The following is a 369-nucleotide window of genomic DNA, read 5'->3' as shown; positions in this document are numbered from 1 at the left end:
TCATCTCTGGAGTTTTGTAATACAGACTTTTATGAGAGCAGGACCAAGTGTTGACTCTGTAATAAATCTGTAACTGAAAATCGTGCTACTTTTATCCATGACTACATTTCTTGAGTTGCCTGCCCTCCTGCCAGGCTGGTCACTGCTTGGTTTAAACTGTCCAGCTGCTGCCCCTGCAGCCCAGATGTTCATGGCTCAGTCCAAGTCTGTCTTTATGTTTTAGCACTGCAGACTGGGTTCAGAACCAAAGCGAGTTATTGTGCAGCCTTGGTACAAGCAGTGACAGATCTTAAACCCCACAGCCTCTTACCTGAATCTCTGTCACTCTGCAGTTTTTTTGCAGTCACTGTAATTGTCTTTGAGTCTCCT

This window comes from Chamaea fasciata, unplaced genomic scaffold (genome assembly GCF_029207755.1).
Source record: "Chamaea fasciata isolate MVZ Bird 193981 ecotype frontalis unplaced genomic scaffold, bChaFas1.0.hap1 SCAF_21, whole genome shotgun sequence".
Lineage (NCBI taxonomy): Eukaryota > Metazoa > Chordata > Aves > Passeriformes > Sylviidae > Chamaea > Chamaea fasciata.
The sequence above is the reverse complement of the archived record's forward strand: the minus strand, read 5'-3'. Positions refer to the sequence as shown.